The following is a 19,556-nucleotide window of genomic DNA, read 5'->3' on the forward strand; positions in this document are numbered from 1 at the left end:
GAATAGGTTAAAGAAACAAATGTGCCTGCTTTTGTGCATTAACAGTGCACAAACTCCGCAAGTTTCTGCCCCAGACAGGCTAAGTCTCCATCATTTTGATGATATCATGAATGCTATGCCTTCCTCATCATTAAGGAATGGAGCCTTCTGACTCCAGTGGGAGGTGAAATCATAGAACAACACTCAAAGATCTGCCAGTCCAGGTCCCCCAGCAAAAAATATCATTGATGGACATTAAATAAGAAAACTAATCCTTCAAAATATGTACTCCCATCCTTCATGGTGAAGGACAGCAGGCAGCAGTTTGATAGCCAGGATCAGTCACTCCTCATTCCACAGCAAAACAGAGGAAAGCTACCCCCTCGTGTATGAGGTCCTGGACTCTGGGGACAGACTTGAAGTCCAGAGTGATGATTCATACTCATCTTACTGCAACTGCTCGGCAGACTGCCAGAAGGAATAGCAGACTTGCCCAAGCCCTACCAACTGCTGCCTCTCAGTATGATCAGCTATCATCCACAGGCACAACTGGAAGCACCTTCAGAAAGTAGGAACCTGTAGTCCTATGAAGGTCTTGCAGCAGCTCTGGCAGCACATCAGTCTCAAGTCAAGAGGTTTATAAAAGTTTCCAACTTAAACACTCTTATCACCGTGGGCAGCTCTCAGCACAGCACCCTGAGGGTTCACTTCTGCCCCATCAATACACAGATACGTTATCATCCTTTTCTATCATGTAAACTCAACTACTGTTCAAGTTACAGATGTGATTACTGTATAGTGATCATCATCCATATCAGCTTGAAAACAGACCTAACCTCTGAGCTATTTACATGTATAGACTTGCAGAAAAGTTTGGTAGCTATATTTGCATAAGGCTCTCTTCCAGAGATAAAGATTGAATATAAATAAAAGTTTGATAACTTTAAAATAGAATTTACATATTTTCATTGAAATTCTTTTGTACCTTAAAGTTTCATTTGTATTATTTTTATTCAGAGCGACCTGATAGATGTTCATATACTTGCGTCAGTTTGTTGTTAGTTTTATTCCCTCCAGTAACTGCCTTATTTACTGCCTTCCTAAAAAAAATAAGGGAAAAATATAAAAAATAATTTTGTAGGACTACCATGTGATGTAATTTCAATAAAGTAGTTCATATTCAGACATTGAATACACATGACCCAAACGATATACTCACATTTACAAATGCAAGTCTGTTATTTAGCAGTTAGTCATTTATATTAACATGACAAAGGTGACTGAATTTTGTACTTTTCTGACTGCACAAAAAGTACATATTTCTATTCACTTAAATAACAAGGTTACCTTGGCAAAAAAAGCTCTATGTATACACTCTATACAAGTGTAGGCTAAACTTGGTTTCATCTGTACTATGAATACAGGGCCAATAGATACAAGAAAGTAAAAGCTTAAACCTGCAAGTACTGTTTCATGGATGCAAGTTGTGCTATGAGGAAGAAAGATTTTGTATGCAAAAGGATTCAGAGAGCCAATTTCTTGCTCTGTAATTAGAGAAAGACCTACAGGTTGCAAAGAGGAGGGAATTCAGCCTTCTGACATGAGAAATCAGGGAGCAAGTCTCTTTTCTGAATGGCAGTGCACATCTTCACTGATGATGGCAGAGCTGACTACACTGTTCACCACCCAACCTCCTATCCCATACATTTCAATCAAACCCAAGAGACAACTTTGTCTCCTGTCCTGTACCCACAAAGGATGCTGAAATACCCTGCACGAAGCTTTGGGTATTCCAAAGTCATAACAGGGCCCTTTATTTAACAGCCTTCAAGAACTTTACCCTCACAAACTTGTCCCATCGCTTTTTGAGTCCATATCAACTCTTTCAGCCAAATTCCACAGTTAGCCTTGTGTCAAATGAAGAAGTATCCCTTGCTATTCTGCTGAACATGCCACATAATTACAGAGCTCAGGATCAATAGTATCAGCTGAGAGAAATTAGGAGTCATTCCTCTAAGCACCTTTCTCTTACAAGAGAAACTTCTATCATTATCTCCCAAGAGATGTCTTGATATATAGTACATTCCTTCCTTGTCTGAACCATGTGTGGACTCCTCATTTACCGTAACCCCTTGAGATGTAGAGTTGGTGAGAAGTGCACAGGAATGGGAGACCTGGAACCACAAAGAGCAGTTGAGAGCTGAGCAAACCCTGGATCTATATTATCCAAACAAATGTTGAATTGATAGTCGTGAACAAATAACATTTACTCAAAACTATTGTTGTTTTTTTTCCCAACTGGTACTGGCTATGGTCCTTTCATTTTCATTAGGAGAGAAAAAATAAAAATCAAAGCTTCTCTCTCCTGTGAGAATTACTGTTTCAGAGCCCCACCTGCTGCCTTTTTTTTTTTTTTTAAAGTTTGAGGTCCTACACATCAAAAAGTCAGAAATACCCCAGATTTGATAGATCAGCTTGGACCCACATGTGTCATCAATATTAGATGTGTGGTTCTGTCTCTTTGGCTTTATGCAAGTTTGTAGATCTGTAGGAGGGAGTTGTAGACAACAGTTGGACTGAATTATCTTTGTGGTCTCTTCCAACCTCAATATTTGGACCTGAGGTCCCTCAGAAGACTATGAAAGCTAGTGGAAGCAGGATGAGGCTGACAGCAGCATGCTTGGAACTCCTACAGGAGATCCTCACACTCCACCATCCATGGAACAGTATGAGACTGAAGAAAAAGGAACAAGAGCTATCTTGTCCACTATTTATATAAAGTGGCAGAAATCTTTGGGACATTTCTGTGAGCCTGGATTTCTGTAGTCTGATTTTAATAGGCTTTGGCAAAATATTTTTGTTTTGATTACCAAAAAAATCTTGAAGTGTCATCTACATTTAAAACAAGTTTATTTTTCAGGGCATGTCCACCATTACCCAATCTGCTGTAAAGAGGACTCTATCTTTCTGATTATCTGGAGAGGCACTGAAGGAAGGCTTTGGAAGAGATTCCTATTTCATATTTGTAAATCGGCCAAAAGCTATTAAAGCAAGGAAAAGCACCTTCAGGAGAACATAACATCCATCATATCTTTTCCCCTTTCCCCCAACAGCTTCTTTTGTTTAATATTAGCTCAGTAACAAAAAAGTCATTACGACTTACCCAAGCTACAAGATAGCTTAAATATTAACAAGCATGTAAAGTTAGTGGAGGAAAGAGCCCAGAGCTGTATAATAATAAAGCAAAGCTCAGTGAGATTCCATAATTATTTGTTACACAACCCAAGAAACTAGCTAGAGCATTTCTAAGATTATGCACCTCTCATATATGATGTCTAACCATGCCAGAAATTACATAAGGCTTTTTATAACAATAATTAGTCATTAAAAGGCAGAACAAAGGGCCATTATGACCAGAGGTGGCAATCCAAGAATGGGTTTACTCAGGATCTGATCCAAAGCCCATCACAGTGACTTTCACAGATTTCAACGTGCTTTGGGTCCAACATTCACTATTTTCCATGTTGGACAGTTTCCTTTCAAGGCTTTTTGGGGCTAGAAAATGAACTGTGAAGGACTAAGGAGGAAATAAAAGTAGACATTTGTCCCTCTTAGAGCTGAGAACTCAAACCTGGTACAAGTTTCGGTGGCAGTAGCATTGGCTTTACATCCTTCCAAAAAGGAAGTTGGCCATCAATTCCCAAACACAGGTTCAGATGCTTTCTAGGCCTTTAACTTCTGGGCTTTCTAGATGCTTCAATTTTGAAGAACGCTGCCCTGTGCAACCAGTCCTAGCACAAGTTGCAGGCAGTACCTGGAACTGTTCAGGTGAAGGTGAATGTATGCATACTTACACAGTTTTTACATTGCAGAAAATGCAAAACACATGACCAGCTGTACAGTTTTAACAGGAAGATAATATCCGAAGAACAGAAATGTAGATACAACTGTTAAAGGACAGCCTAATCCTAGCCATCAAGGCGGCCTTTGGATAAGAGCATATAGCCTAGTGAGACAAATCATCTGTAAGCTTGCAGGTGGTTTTGTTTTTCTTTCAGACAAGTTACAGGCTGTGGAAAAGACATGTACTATAGACAAAAAACAGTGTTGTCCAGTGTAGAGTTTTACACATTGATCTGGAAAACATGATATCAAAAGGAAAAAAAAACAGACTTTGGATTGATTTGGCCAGGCAAAATCTGCAGCATCTGTTTAAAAAGTTCCACAACTGAAGATCTGCTCTGTAGCACTTATGACGTGCCCGACAACATCATCTCTTCTGGGGAAATAAAGTGAGAAAATTCATCTCAGAACACAAGCCTTCAGAACCTGAACTATCACAGTAAGGTAGGGTCCAGTTGTTATTCTTCTTCCTAATCACCTAAAGGCCATTTAATGAATTGGTAGGATCCAGGTGGTTTGCTTTGTCCCAGAAAAGCTTCTACAGTTCTCTTCGCTTGGTTTCTGCCACATCTGCAAGACCCAGGTCTGACGGTCATTGAGGCACTTGGGACTGGTGAAGCAGTCCTGGTCTCTCCAGCTTCATAACCTCTCCTTCAGCCCACAGTCCCCTGAATTCAAGTCATAAGTGTGGCTTCATCCAAGGGCTGCACAGCACACACTTCCACAACCTTTCCAAACACAAGCTCATCATGGCACAGAGTTAAGTAGAGTTTAGATACCCTGTTACTATCTGTAAGTCCTTTTGCTCTGGTTTCTGCTGTTGGGGAGGAGCAGAGCAGGGACCATTGAGGCTCTGGTCTGCATGCCTGGACCAGACACACTGCATGAGGTCTCACCTCCACGGGGAGGCCCACTCACCAGTTATAACCCCCTTCCCAAATAACTAACACGTCAATTTGTTTTTGCTGGGATACTCAATCTTCCTTGCTCTTCAAAAACCACCTCTGGATGTGCTAACCATTTTCTGCACAGATAGGGAGGCTCAACAATCTTTTCTACCATTTGCCCTTGCAAAAGGAGGACCTGATTACTATAGCTGACATATGGCCCTCCTTTTGTTTAGGTACTACACATCCTGTGAAATGAAAAGACAAGAAAGGATTTAACGTTATTTCTCCTATATGCTTAGACATAAAGATGAACATCTTTTGGATCAAGGGGAATTTTTGATACTTGTTGGAGAAGAATGTAAGCCAAAAGGGATTTTCCTTCCAATAGAAAGATCACCACATCTCATACAGCTTGTGACTCTTAAACCTATGTCATAAGAGCACACACACTGCTATTTTAAGTGGCAAAAACTCACATTGCTCTTCCTCCCCAATAACTTGAACATGGACTGAAATGTGTAACTAGTTTTCTTAGTTAGAATGTAATCATTCATTGAACTGCTTGCTTAATTGGCATGCCCATCAAGAAAAAAAACAAGCAAAACACTTGTAGAGGTGCGCAGATTATCAAGGCAACACTGCAGCCTGCAGGTGCCTTTTAAGATAACACCAGCACACACCTGGATACTCCCATTCTCCACTCCCAAAGAGCACAGTAGCAATGACAGAAAGATCTTCTGAAGTCATGACAGAGTGCTGACAGTGTGAAGCAAACGAAAACAAATGATTTATACTTGTCTTATAAGCACTATGAAAACTTACCATTTTTCCCCTTCTCAGTAACCAAACGGTCTTCACAGATATATTCATGTAATCCTTTGCATCTTCTTTGTACAGGAAAAGCTAAAATCCTCAAGAAGAAAAAATAATGCAATCGTGTGCAGAACTGGACTACAAGGTATCACCTCAGAATGGTAAAATCGTCCCTCTGGGGAGAGCTACTTTAATCATTGTCTTCTTCCACTGCTTCAATGTGAACCACTCCTCAGAGGTCAGGTGCTCTACTAGTATCATTTCTAAGTTACTTTCCATCAACCACTTCACATGAATTACCTCAGCTTCGTATCTTTGTCAGTTCCTCCAATCAATAAGACTCAGAAATACAGTCGTCTTTACAGCTGTCTCCACATTCCTACACAGTTAATTATTTCCAGCATGCTCCAAGAATTTGATTTTTGTCCTATTATATTTTAACAAAATTCCTCTATGGCATAACTTTTAAATTTTTCTGGTAGTTACTCAGAACAAGATCCTCCTCTACCTCCTCCACTCATTTATGTGTCCTCCAGGAGACTTCCGTGCCTTTTCTTTTAATACCCAGGAGCATTAAATGAACTTGCTGCTCATCTCTTTTGCTGTGCGGCAAGCATGCGGGTTCTTGGCATCCAGAGCAATCCACCCCTTCTCTTTCTCTCTCCCTTCCAGGAGAATGGATTCTGACACAGCAGTCATTTAATCTATCTGCCAGGTCTTTGCGGTACCTCTTATAACTTTGGCTGTGGTCTAAAATTTTGAGTTCTTTTTTAACACCATTCCCTTGGCACTAACAGAGATATTTCAAGTGCTCAGCTCACCACAGTATTATTCTCAGTCCTCTTTCTGATAGCTTTCTCACAGCTCCCCATTCTTCCTTCTTCTTTATTCACTTACCTGTGGATTCTCATCACTTGTCTCTTCAAACCTAGTTCTATTTTCTTCTGTCTAGAAACATTCCTTCCCTACTTTGATAATTTGACATCTATTTCTTACTTTGCTAAGCACTGGTTCACTGCCAACAAATGCAGAACTCTGTGAGGCCTCTTTGTTCTGCTACACATTCCCCTCTAGCACATACCTAGCATTCTGCTTTGGCTTAAATAACTTCTACCATCCAAGACAACAGGGGAAGCAGTCTGAGGGGTATTTTCTGTGCCCTTCAGAAGGCTGTCTCTGATCACACACAGCCTTTTCGACAGCACAGTTATCATACTTCCTTCTCTGCTGGGACAGGTCCCTCAGGCTCACATGCAGCAACATCCATCCAGCCACCCATCACTTTAGTGTTCTAAATGCCTCACACTGCAACAACTCTTCTGCTTATCAACCAGAGAGAGAGACAGCAGTACCAGCAACCTTCACTCTTAAAGCTGCCTTAGTTAGCAATGCATTGGAAAAAGCTGGGTTGCTCAGGGCCCTTGCATCCACCTCCTCTAGCTAACTCCCCAAACAAACAGTTTCTTCAGTACAGCAGTTAGGCAATGACACTTTAAGTAGTTTCTCATGTTTATACAAGCTTGGAAGCAATGGTAGACCATTTGTCCCCCACATAAACAGGAACCTCATACATTCAATAATACACTTTCCAGTATTCAAGTGAGAGGTTTTTAATGTTCTGTGCACTTGAGGTAAACAGAAGTTTTGAAAAACCCTGTGGTCTTTCACCTTCTCTGAAATGATGTCTCACTGGCTTTTCTGCCCCAAAATTTCCCTACGAACCTACACAGTCTTTCTTACATGCAATGTCCTGGTCACAGGACATTTAGAAGATGAGATTTGTAATGTCATCTCTATAGCACAAATGGACAATGAAACATACTAGGGTTGTTTTATGTTCAAGCTATGCTGCATTTTGAAGATGAAACAGGAGCCAAAGTTAAGACTGAGTTTAAATACTGCATTTAGGAGGAGCACAAAGCCATAGAAACAGCACTCCCTGCAACTATAACTTTCTATCGTTATTTCTATTTTAGAAGTCAGAAATTACTTTGGGTAGTGGGTTCTTTCTTGCTCCTAGCACTTAGTCCAAAGCCATTGACATCAGTGGAAAGTTTCTAGTTTGGAATATGAATTGGGCCAACCATTCAATGGCACATTTTTATTGAGAAAGCATGTAAGGAAAAAACTGAATCAGTGATTTTTTTTTTTTTCCAGTGGAAGTATGCTGGGGTAGAGAGGGGTTAAGGAGATCAGAGGGTTAATGAAGCCAAGTGAGTGAAATATAACAATGGGCTCTTGTACAGGTCAGGATGCCCAGCGCCCCATCCAACTTGGCTTTGAACAACTCCAGGTATGGGGCACCCTCAGCTTCTCTGGGCAGCCTGTGCCAGTGCCTCAACCACCCTTTGAGTAAAGAGTTTCTTTCTAACACCTAATCTGAATTTCCCTTCTTTTAGCTTAAAACCATTCCCCCTTGTCCTCTCACTATCCAACCACATAAAAAGTCAGTCTCCATCCTGTTCATAAGCTCCCTTCAAGTACTGGAAGGCCTTCTCTCATCCAAGCAAAACAAGCCCAACTCCCTCAACCTTTCTTCACAGGAGATGTGCGGCAGCCATCGAGAGGATAGAGATGTTGCTTGGTTTCTAGTCTAGTGATACCTTTAACAACCAACCACATGAGTAGTGTCAGCTGGTTGAAGACAGGCTCTGTGCAAAAGGACTCAATCCAAATAAGTGAGACAGACAATAAATGACAACAATCTTATTATCCCTATTTTATAGTTAGGAAATGGAGCCCTGAAGATATTAAGAGCTTTGCTCAAAGCCATTCAGGAAATCAGTGTCAGAGAAAACAAGTGCAAACTTGAGCGTCACTGCAGTTCCTTCCTCTCAATACCTTTTTGACCATCGGGGATGCTTTCAATTAAGTCTTTTATGGAGGACATCTCTTTCTAACTAATTTTTATTGCATGTCCCACATGGTGGACTCAGGGAACCTGTCAAATTACGAGCGTCTCCAGCCAGCTTCTCTAGTGTGTTTTATGAACCCTAATGAGCCCCCACAGAAAGCTGGAGTACCAACATCAAGGGGGAAGGGAGAGGAGAAGCAGAAATAGCTGCATTGTGTGCAGCTTTTAGCAAGTGGTCCAGGTTCACGGAGCCGTGTGTAAACAATCCCATTTACCACATTTAAGGACAGGCACAATTTTAGGAAATTCAAGCAACCTGTTAGCCTACTGACCTCTAGATAACCTATTTTACAACAATGAAACTTACAGTGTGCTGGGGAGGAGGAGGGGCAACGCTGGGAAGATGCTTTGCTGCCGTAGGAAATGGGCCAAGCAAAACTCTCTCATCATTTTTGATGCTCACTTGATGAGACAGTGGAAGGAGAAGAGTATCAGCTTGCTAGAAAAAACATCTCCTGACACATTGGCAGTGAATTCTGCTGCCCCAGAGGAGCACAGGCATAGCACTGAGATGTGGGGCTGCCTACGCTTGTCTCAATCCTCTCATACAAGAGTTCTCCTTTTCCACAGACCTGGGTGAAATGGAGTTCAGGAAGAAAGCAGCTCCACATGGTTCACAGCTTTTCATCCTAAAGGCACAAAGGGAGAGTGCAAATCCAGCCCTTTTGCCTTAGATACACACTCTCAGTGTGGGATATGGAAATTCAGACAAGGGGAGACCCAGAAACATAGAAGCATATGCAGAATTGAAAGTGAAGGGAGAATAGCATTAAAAACAGAAGCAGGGTTAGTGGGTCTTTTTTGCATGGTTGCTTGACAGCATCATACATTTAGTAAGCAGCTGTCTATGTAAATACCTTAACAGGAAAAGAACAGCAGGAACAAAGCTGTTCACCCTGCCTAGGTTTCTTGTGCACAGTGAGGTACTGGTCATGCTGTCACTAAACCCCTTCTGAGAAGGAGCTGTGAAGAGAGCACACAGCAGCATGTGCTGCTATTTGCCTTTTTCAGTCATGCAGTCCATTTTGGAAAGCGTTTAAAGCCTGTGGTTTGGAGCTAGCATACACTGAAATGCTTTCTTGTTGAATATCAACATCCCCATCACCTTCGGTTATCTATAGTCTAGAACTCAATATTGAAGTGGCTTGCCCAGTGGCAATGTAGGGCACAGAATGATGTTTTTTTTCTCCTTTTGGAATCACATCTACCTGCTAGGAACTACACAAGTGAGCAGAAGGAAATCACTTGTAAACCAGGGTTTTATCTGGCTCAATATGTTCGTACTCTCAAATCCTGGGCTTGCTCCACACCATGTTGTGGGAAAGCAGAGGAGAGAGACAATCACAGCTGCATCCGTTTTTTGTTTTATATGAGAATCTAAAATAACAGTGTTAAGTAGGCTGGCAGCAACATCAGGCAAAGAGAAACATGAACAGGAACTGTTTCATTGCAACCCTATCTTTGCCTGTATCTCCTCCACCTTTTGACTCTTTCTCCTCGCAATTATCCATGGTAACACAGTGGAGCTTCGTTATATCCAGCACTTGGATGAAGAAAATCAGCACACACGTGCCATGCAGAAATAGCAACAGTCACCAGCACAGTGCTGTGAAAGCAAGAAATCTTGTTCTCTATCACCTTGCTACACTGGTCCTCCAAGCCTCACCATAAAAAACACCTTGTAACAATAGCTAATATCCAATATGTCTGCAGCAAAACACATTTTCCATGTAATCTGACTGTATCAAATTCACATACTCTACAGAAAGAATAACTTGGAACTGGAAGAAAGGAGGAACACTGAGCGCTAGGAAAACTCAAAGGAACTTTTTATTGTAACATTTATAATAGAAAGTTGGGGGGTTTACTTTCGCCTCAAGGTGTAACTTGCTAATAAATGTTCTGGAAAACCTGCTGTGTGTAAGAGCCCTGGCCTATGATGTCAGCATTCATTATGCACACAGGAGCCATTTACAGCCTTGTAAAGTTGTAGACAAGGAAATTGTTGCTGAAATATTGTTTCAAAAGTTTAAAGGTAATCATTCTACTGGTGTATACACCCCAGCAATTGAACAGATCGTTTAAATAGTTCTGTGTAAACCAAAAAAATCATATGGCTTGGATAGTAATCATCCTTCATATTCCTTCATACATGTTTGGTATAGAGTTCTATGTAGAGGGACAACTGTGCAGTCCTTAGTTTTATTTGAGAGTTATCTGGGTAAACCTATAAATAAAACACATGCATACAGTGTTCAGAAGTCAAACTGGAAATGATTCTCACTGCTCTATCATTCCCCATTTATCCACTAGGGAAAAAAAATCCAGAAAAAAGGGAAGAAACAAAGAACTAGAAATAGAAACAAACAGATCTGTTTTTAGCTTTTGAAAACTACACATTTTATCAAAATGATTGGAACATGTACTGAACTGTAATTTTCTTCTACTGCGAAGTTTTCATCTGAATACTTCATGGAGCTTTGAGCACTCTGGTCTAGAGGGAGGCGTCCTTGCCTATAGCAGGGGGTTGGAACTAGGTGATCTTAAAGGTCCCTTCCAACCCAAACCATTCTGTGATTCATCCAGGTTCAATCAAGGTCTGAGACAGAAGTGCTGCTGACCTTGTTGGATCATAAGATGCCTACAGGAGCTTCTTGAGAAAACAGTTACGCTGGCTCACACAATTGTATTTTAAATAGGGGGAAAATATGTTCAATGTAGTGTGTGCTATTTCCCTCAATTACTGCATGCTGTTTTATTTTTCAACTATAAGCATTTTATTTGCTGCTATAGTGATTTCTCCAACACTCTGAAAAGGCTTTGTGCCCAGGTGTTGTTTGTCATTTGTCCCACAGTAGCTCCAAATAATGTAATTACACAAATACATAGAAAAATGAGCTCAGCATCAGGGATCACTAGCCAACCCAAGCACTTTCCTGCCCAATCCCTTTCTCAAATATTCCTTCTCACAGCAGTCCAAATGATTTTCCAGCTCTGACTGAGCTAGCTTCCCAAGCATTCCACATCTATTTATTTTCTCTAATGCACTTGTCAGCTACTTTAAACTCCACCCCAGCTCCTGACAGTAAAGCCAATCGAACACCCTCTCATTGTGGTTTCATGGGGAACCAGCTCAAGGCCACAGAAATGGACTGCACCCAATGGCACAAGACCAAAAATAACTGCACCACTTCCACTTTTTTCAATGCGTCTGCACAGTTCCAATAGCACTGAGATATTACAACTGATTAATGCTGCTAAATAAATAACGTACAAAATGGGGAAAAGCTTTAAGCCTTTTTCCTGCTTTTACTCATGTTTGTAGTAAGAGTTCCATTGGCTCCAATAAGCTCTGTGTATCAGACTTACACTAGCATAATTTCATTAGCTTACCAGAATTACTTCTTGATTATGGCACTGCAAGTGAGTGGAAAAACCAAGGCTGCCAGAAGGAGAAATAATCCTATTATCTTGCCCAGCAAGATTGCTCTGGATGTAGTACTGAGTTTTAGGATTAACACAGGATCTCTTTATCTCTTACATCTTTCCTTACTCTCAGCAGCCACTCTTGGCTCAGCCTTTCAGGCTCTCCTTCCTTCGCCACCAGATCTAACCAGGGCAGCAGATAACTCATCAGCAATTCAGGGTGCTCAGTGATGCATCAGGGCAGGTAATAAAGGTCAAGCTGGCAAAAATCTTCAAAACTGGGAATTTCCCTACACTCATCATGACATATATTAGAAGTCCCAAAAAGGAGTAGGACACACAAGTAAGATGAGCACCATCAGGTTTCTCTCACATGCCTCCAACTCCCTAAACTGGGGACTTCACCTGTTCCTTTATATGAGAATGTAATGCTAAAACACGGTGGAAAGTACAGCAATAATAGGAGAGCAACACAATCCTAGGCTGCAGCAAATGAGAAGAAGCCCCAGCACAACAGCCATAAATGCAGAAACAAAGAAAGAAAACCTAGTTACCTTTGAAAAGCCCCCAGTAAGCATGGATTTCCAGCAAAATACCTTTGCCTCCACTGCCAACTCTTAAATGAGGTCTGATAAGGGGTGGATCCTGGCTCCACCCCTTCCAGTCACTCAGATGCATTGCTTGCACCTGAGCTCCCCTGGGTTGGCCCTGCCCTCCCACCAGATGCTCACTCACAGGTTCAGGCCGTGACTTAGTATTTCCACTATGGATTACAATTTACCCTGCCACATAGAATCACAGAATCGTTTGAGTTGGAAGGGACCCTTAAATGCCATTTAGTCCAACTCCTCTGCAATGAACAGGGACACCTACAGTGAGATTAGGTTGCCCAGAGCCCTATCCAGCCTGAGCTTGAGTGCCCTCAGGGACAGGGCATCCGTCACCTCTCTGGGCAATCTATTCCAGTGTTTCACTACCCTTATTGTAAAAACGTCTTCCTTATATCCAGTCTATATCTCCCTTCTTTTAGTTTGGATGTATTTCCCCTTCTCCTGTCACAACAAACCCTGCTAAAGAGTCTGTCCCCTTCTTTCTTATAGCTCAACATATCCTTATAGTTCAACACATCCTTTCTGCCCATAACAGACATCACCAGTGTATCCGTTCTACATAACATCAACATAAATGTTGTTAAATCAGACCTAGCTCAGGTCTATGTCCCATTTTCAACATAGATTGGCAGAGATTTCATCTCTTCTTGTCATTCTGACATCAGTGGTGGCAATTGGGATGCTGAAAAATCGATTCAGCTTCGCTGATTGAAAGACTGTGCTGGACCTGAAGCAAGCTTCAGGTGAGGAAAACAACAAGGCAAGAAAAACCCTTGTACATGGCACTTGTTCCATTAACACATAGCCAGGCAGTCTCGGCTGCTCTTTTTAGTAGGTTCATGTAAAGATAGATGAGTAAAGGATGTATGTGTGTAAACGTATGTCTGTACCTATACTATTTTTTTCCTATAATTTCCCATTTAGTGTCTAAGACACTGGAGATGAGATTGCTGTTCCTAACTTTTGGCTAAGAACGCACCGCTTCACTGGGCTAGGTCCAATTTCTGAGAATAAATAACTTTGGGATAAAATTGGAGGCAAGCTGAAAAGAAAGACAATGATTGGGATACAGTCCAGAGATACAAATAATCTGGATATGCAGATGTCCTGGAGAGATGGATGGGCTGAAGCACTACAATGGCTCCAGCTTCCAAAGACAATGACATCTCCACCCTCAGCATCAGATTCATATTTTTTGTATGAAGCTCAGAGGCTGATCACACTGCCTCCACTGAGCCAAACCACTCCTTGGATCCATGCTGCAGATTTCGGAAGCTGGAATAAGTTATCCATTGGAGAATAAATTAGTTACTGGCAGGACAAATTTGGCAGCAGCTTTATTTCCCAATCAGTTGCTCCACCAGCATTCTTCTGTCCTGGGGAAAAGGGCACATCCTCCTGGGCCCAGTGCTTCCCAGAGTAAATTTGCAGTCAGACTCAATTTGGAGGGGAGAGATAGGATATTTTCTGTTAAAATGATAAGTTACTTCTCTTTTTTTTTTTTTCATGAGAACAGGAAGAGAGGAAAAAAGCCTCACTCAAGTAACTGCGGAATGTGAGTAAGTACATAAAAGACACGATGTCGGTCTTCATTCTCTGCAGCCCCCATTGGCAACCCTCGAGCAGTAAATAAGGAAGATACCTGCAGAAAGGAACCCACATCTGTCCCAACCCCACACACTGGGAGCTCACCTTCTCACTGACACAGCACCACTCCCCACTCCAGGAGTTATGCCGCGCCCTCACAGGGCCACGCTTCTTTCTGGACCCTTTCTTTCCAATGGCAGACCAAAATCCCAGCAGATGGGCAGGGCCACCATGGTTCTTTCTTACCCAGATCCCTTCTACCAGCAAGTGAGGGTGAGGCCCCAGAAAGAGAGTGTTCAATGCAGCCCACCTCCCATATAGAATCATAGAATCATTCAGGTTGGAAAAGACCTCTAAGATCATCAAGTCCAACCATAAACCCATCATCACCATGCCCACTAACCATGTCCCTCAGTGCCACATCTAAATAACAAGCTATAAAGGAGTGAAGTGTACTGCTACTGCGTGCTCTGGCTGAAGGGAAGAAAGCGTCTTCATGTGTAATAGCAAAGGCAGGATGGTGCTGTCTGAGCGGGGAGAGGGTGGTGGTCTCTGCATGCAGAAAGAGAAGGGGGAAGGGAAAGAGAAAATGGGAATGGGAAAAGGAATAGGAAACGGAAAAGGAAAAAAGGTGCCGACCAGACGCCTCCGAGTCTACCCGCTACTGCTCATCGCTGCCCCCATCCACCCTCCCCGGCCCTTGGGCTGCTCCCTGCGCCCGGGGCACCCCGCGCATCCCCGGGGGGGCTCCGTGGGTCCGGCCCCTGCGTCTTCTCTGGGAAGTATACACGTGTTGGCTGTCCAGCAGCCCCCGAACTGCAGGGGAAAGGTGCGCATCGGGACGAAGCCAGCCGGCTGCCGCCCGACAGCTCACTTGTGGGGTCCGGAGGTGCCGGGGCCGTGCGCTCCCGCAGGTGGGGCCGGGCCGGGACCCCCATTTCCAGGGGCCCAGCGCCACCCAGCGGAGCCGCTGGGCCGAGGCACGGGGGGGTCCTGGCGGCGGGGAGGGGAGCCGTCCTGCTCTGGGGCACTGCAGCTGCGAGGGGCACCTCTGTGCTCAGGGAGCAGCGGGCAGCGGGGAGCATCGTTTTGACACCTCGCTCCTCTTATATATAGTTTTATGTATATGCATATGTCTATGTGTATGCATGTATGTGTATATACGTATACACATATGCATACATATACATATGCGCATACGTATGCATATACACATACACATATACATACATATACATACATATGGGTTTTTTGTTGTTGCTGTTTGTTGTTGTCGTTGTTTTCCACTGCTGTGGAAGAAGAAGTGGATCTGCAATGCCCCGGTGCATGTGGGAAACCAAGCAATAACGGTAGCAGAGAAAGTTACATAATAATAATAATAATAATAATAGAGAGAAAAAAAAGAAAGAAAGAAATCATTTGGAGGGGTTTGGGGCCCGGACTCCGTGTTTCCCGAAGGTCAACGGTGTGGTTCTGACGTTGGTTATGAAGCTGCCCTGCTCTCAAGTACTCTCTCCCCTCCCTGAGTGCTGTGCGGGAATCGTGCTTGGAAGGGAGGAAGCGGATACCGAAAGCGACGGCTGATGGACTGTCCAAACCCTTCGAGGACACTGCCTTCGGGGCTCCGAGGCGGCTCATCCATAAAACACTCCCGGATGGAGGAGGCGCAGAGAGAAGGGGCGACGGGAGCGTCTGCGGGGGGGACCCGGAGGCACCGCCGCCCCCGTTCCCCTTTGATCCGAGGGGCTGCGGAGGTGTGCTGCGGTGTGAATGGGGAAGGGGCTGCGGGCAGCCCCGCTGCCGAGGTGCGAGCTCGGCTTATTACTTTTTTCCAACCTCTGTTCGTAAATCGCGCGGTGAGGCGGCGTCCAGTAACTCGGCCCTACCTTTGAGCGGCTCGTTCTGTTTTACGGGCTTCACTTAAAAATTAATGAAAACCTCGCACGGAAGGCGGGGGGCGGGGGGGTCTGGGGAGAAGGGAGGGCGGGGATGGGGAGGAAGGAGCGAGCGGCGAAACCTGCTCCTGATTACCGCCCTCCCGGCGGCGGGCAGAGCTCCCCTCCGCGCCCGCGGACCCGCCCCGACCGGAGCCCCTACTCCGACGCGAGATGCGTTCTCCATCAGCCCCGCAGCCCCTCGCTTCGGGCTGACCCTCGCCTCCAGGTCCGGAGGGGCCGTGCAGCGCTCCCGCAACCCCCGGAGCGGGCGCAGAGCCCCGTACCTGCGCGCACCCCGCAACTTTCCGCTCGTTTCACCCCGCGCCCGTCCCGTTTTATTTACAGACACAGAGGATGCTCGCAGACAAAAGAGCTTTTTTTTCTCTCTCTCCTTTTTTTTTTTTTTTTCTTTTTTCCTACGTCAAAGATGTTTTATATTTTTGGAAGGGCCGCGTTTCCTTTTAAAGAGGTGACCTATATCCTGACCGCTGCGGGGGGCTTATTTTGATGCTCCGGGAAGTGCAGAACCGGGAGGGGACACCTTTAACATTGGCATCTGGCGTAGGAAAAGCAAAGTCCCCCTCGCACAAACACTCGGTGGGAGCACTCGGTGGGGTGGGGGGGAGGCACAAAACCCCAAACCGGCGCTATTATTGTCTGTGGGCGCTCCGCTGCCCGCAGCTCTTCTCTGTCACTCCCGAGGGCGGCTGCTCGGGGGCCGTCGGGTGACCCTCGGCCACAGCTCCGCCCGATGAAGGGATGCGGGGATGGGAGCGGTGACGGCAGAACCGGGCCGCGGGGAGGATGTCTTCGTGCTGCCGGGGCGTCGGGTGGCACCTCTTATGTCACCAGCTGAAAGACACTGCCCCGGGAGCGATGGGTGCTGCCCTTGCGGCTGGCTGCGAGCCCTAACGCTGTTATTCTCCTTCCTCGGGCGCTGACCGAAGCCGCGCCGAACCAGAGAGCTGGGCAGCGAATGGTGCCATCCTACTAATCCACAGCCTCTGCCATCACAACTCGGGCTGAGCTTCCCCCATCCCCAAGCACTGCTGAAATATGTCCCAGAGTACCCCCACGGGCAGGCAGCCCAACCTGTGTGGCCACCCCCTGGGTGGCAGCCTTCTGGGACTCAGTCATGGGATGCGTCACTCCCAAGGAGTCAGAAGGTCCCGGAGCAGCAAAGGGACGGGGCACGGTTCCCCATCCCGGCCTCTGTGCCCCCGCGGTGGGCGCTGTGCTGCGGGCGCTGGGCCCCCCCGGGCCAAGAAATGCCTCCGTGCGGGAGGGCCCTCGGGCAGCCGCTGTGCGGGATGGAGCTGGAGCACCCCGACTCGGACAGAGGGAGGGAAATCCGCCGGGGCTTAAGGAAACACACTTGTACAGCGCTGGGGGGCGGGGGGGATTTGTTGGAGTTTCGGGCTTGGATTTAATTGAAAAAACGCCTCCGAGCCTGAAGTTAAAAAAAGGGGAAGGGGCGGAGAACAAAAGGAGAAACAAAATATATATTTTTTTAATGAAAAATAAAAGCGAGGGCTCCCAGATAGCCGTAAACATTTATCTTTCTTATTTCTCTCCCATTTTCTCAACGGGTTTGGGCTCCGTTGTTTCATTCAGCCCCGAAGCGGAGAGGACCGCGGTGTGAACGCAAAACTGAAACCGCAATAAGGAAGAGATTTCCTAGAATAAAAACGATGATTACAGAACAACGTCTGAGTAACCAAATCTGCCAGAAAGTTTAATTTCCGTACACCCCGGCAAAACAAAGCAGTCGTTCTCCAAAGCCTAGATCAGCCCAGAGATGGGTACACCAAGCAAAATAAACACCTCCAGCACCAAACAGCGAACGCTCTTAGGTTTAACCACGGGGCTCCGAAGCACCTCCGAAGCCCCGTGTCCCCTCTTCTTTGCACCGTGGAGAAAACGAGGGCTCGTCCCTGCGCGGTGGCATCTGCTCGGGAAGTCATCGCCCCTCTCCGACCCGACGAGGCGGCCCGAACGGGGGCAGCTGGGGTCCTTTTAGATGGCGTCTCCCCCAGCAAGTGGAACGCGCTCAGCCCCCGGCGGTGGCACTCGCGGGGCCAGCCGCGACCGGAGGACCGGAGCGGGGCGGGTGGGGACGCACCAAACCACGGGTTTTCTCAAAACGCCGCGGATCGCTCCTTGCAGCGGGTTCAGGGGCTCCGCGTCGGCCTCCCCGTCCCCTCCAGGAGAAATAAAAGATATCTGTTCTGTTTGCCTGTTTGTTTGTTTGTTTGTTCATTCGTTTTTAATTAGCGTTGGGAAAATTTGAAACCGACGCCTCGGGAAAGGTGCGCACGATCTACCGACAGATCCGTCTTTTTTATTATTATTTTCTATGAACAGCGTGTAGTAAACCTTGCCGGACCCGCCGTGTTCGCTTATCCTACTCTCAGGTACCACCGAGCCATTTTCGGACACATTCCCATGTACGGAGGAGCGGTGATCTGGAGGAAGCTGTCGACGCCTGTTCAGTTAATTTAGGTTTTCTTTGTCTAATTACTGCGGAGCTTAGGGAAAAGGAGCCGGGCTCAGGGCAGTAAACTGACACTTGGGCTCTGTGTGTGGTATCCAGGCAGAGTTTGATGGAAAAAGCCTGCTTCCACTCAGCTGCAGGTCACTGTCTGAGACCGGCCCCCCCGCCCCTACCCACCAGCGAGCTCTCAGCACGGGGCTGCGCTCAGACGGACGGACACACGGACACCCGCACACACAGCAGCGCGTCCTTCCCACCCCCGCAGCATCCCCGCCTGCTTTGCCCCTCCCGTCCCCGGTTTGTTGCTGCTCCGTTAGCCGAGAGCAGCCCTGTGCCCCCCCGGCACCTATCCTCTCTGCCCCCTCGGCGACCCGTTCCCTCCGGCAAACGCCGTTCGCCATCACGGGTGACCCCCCCGCTGTGCCTCCGGGGAGACGATCTCCGAAGCGGAGCCCCGACGCCTGTTTTCCCCCATTTAATCTTAGCCGCGGGGGGACTTTCCCTTCGCACCGCGTCCCGGCGATTCTGCAGCCCGGGGGCGGCGGTCACGGGTCGGGGCAGCGGCAGTGGCAGCCTCAGCTCGTGCCCCGGTGGGGAAAGGACATAGGGCAGCTCTGGCTCCCTCTCGCCCCCCCTCTATCCCCGCTGTTCTCTCGGCCGGCTGCAGGGGGGTCTGCGAGGAAAGTAGGAAAAAAAAAAGAAAGAGAGATTGAAGAAAGAGATAGGCGGCAGCGCTGCCTTTGACTGCCCAGGGTCTTGAGGCAGAAAAAGCCTCTATATGAAAGACCGAGAGTGCGGAAGAGGCTGGGGGCGGGGGGGCTCCGCGCTTCCTCCCCGCGCCGGACCCGGCAGCCGCCGGTCCCCAGGTGGGGGGCAGCGGAGGAAACGGAGCGACGCTGAGCGGAGGGCGGGGGCCGGGCCGGGCCGGGACCGGGCAGGGGCCGCCCCATCGCAGCGCCCGGCTCCGGCGGAAAGCGGAGGGGACGGCGGGGAGGGAGAGAT

The 19,556-nt window shown here is 46.4% G+C and overlaps 1 long non-coding RNA gene across 1 annotated transcript; it reads right to left on the reverse strand.

Annotated features, from left to right (window-relative positions):
- LOC110395061 lies at positions 1,186-12,514 on the reverse strand. Its single transcript, XR_002436132.1, has 3 exons — positions 12,480-12,514; positions 5,595-5,683; positions 1,186-5,017 (listed from the first exon to the last, which is right to left on the reverse strand). It is a non-coding gene; the product is annotated as an uncharacterized LOC110395061 (long non-coding RNA).

Source organism: Numida meleagris, chromosome 2 (assembly GCF_002078875.1).
Source record: "Numida meleagris isolate 19003 breed g44 Domestic line chromosome 2, NumMel1.0, whole genome shotgun sequence".
NCBI lineage: Eukaryota > Metazoa > Chordata > Aves > Galliformes > Numididae > Numida > Numida meleagris.